This window comes from Lipotes vexillifer, unplaced genomic scaffold (genome assembly GCF_000442215.2).
Source record: "Lipotes vexillifer unplaced genomic scaffold, Lipotes_vexillifer_v1.1 scaffold1201, whole genome shotgun sequence".
Lineage (NCBI taxonomy): Eukaryota > Metazoa > Chordata > Mammalia > Artiodactyla > Lipotidae > Lipotes > Lipotes vexillifer.
In genome coordinates this window covers 638812-639996 of record NW_006783542.1, presented here as the reverse complement: position 1 = coordinate 639996, position 1185 = coordinate 638812, and positions in this window count along the sequence as shown.

The window sequence follows — 1185 nt, the reverse complement described above, 5'->3', positions numbered from 1 at the left end:
AAAAGGAATAGACAACAGGTTTAAAATTCTGGCTTCCAAATTCCTGAATGCTTCACCCCAGGAGCTGTGGTCACATTCAGAACAACATGCGTTACACCTGGATTGGGGTCCCAGTACCCCACTGTGGGCGCCAGGACCGGACACTGTGTTTCTTTGGGTCAACAGAGGCCAGTTTCCCTCTAAGTAAGTTCCTCTCTCAGCCGACTTTGCAATGTTGATTCGGCTTCTGCCATGTACGTTGACAAATGCCATTCAGAATACAAATCACAATCTTGTCAAAATCATGTTCTGCATTCCTTCAAACTCAAATACTGAAATTTATGGATTATCTTTTTTGGTAGAAACTCAAGTTCTCTGTAGATCTGCTTATGTTATGTTTCTCAGCAAGTAATATTGTGAAAGTTCACAATATTGTTTGTCTAGTAAAGGTTCCTTGTTTCAAAATCAGTTTATTAGCCTGTTTCCTTATAAACGTTTTTTGAAGTTCATTCTTGATGGTTTTTCCCTAAATTTTTCCAAGCTATTAAAGGGAGGCTGACTAATACATTATGTACAATGTAGACAAAACTCTGAAAGGAAAACAATTTAACTGAAATTTAATGACAATGCAAATGTGTTTGTGGTATGTTATTATGTGATACAGCAGTTAGTATATGAAAAACGCAGAAAGTACAGAATGAGCTCCCCTTCCTTTTTAATAAATTTATTTATTTAATTTATTTATTGTTTTTGGCTGCATTGGGTTTTCGTTGCTGCGCATGGGCTTTTTTCTGATTGTGCAGAGCGGGGGGCTACTCTTCGTTGCGGTGCGCCAGCCTCTCACTGTGGGGGCCTCTCTCGTTGTGGAGCACGGGCTCTAGGTGCGTGGGCTTCAGTAGTTGGGGCATGTGGGCTCAGTAGATGTGGCTCGTGGGCTCTAGAGCGCAGGCTCAGTAGCTGTGGCACCTGGGCTTAGTTGCTCCGTGGCATGTAGGATCCTCCCGGACCAGGGCTCGAACCCGTGTCCTCTGCATTGACAGGCGGATTCTTAACCACTGCGCCATGAGGGAAGCCCCTCCGGGAAGCCCCTCCCCTTCATTTTTAAATAGAATGTATGTACCTATTTAGGTATGAAGAAAAGACTAGAAAGGTACGTATCAAACAGATAGCAGGTTATCCCTCTACGTTGTAAAATTACAAATTACT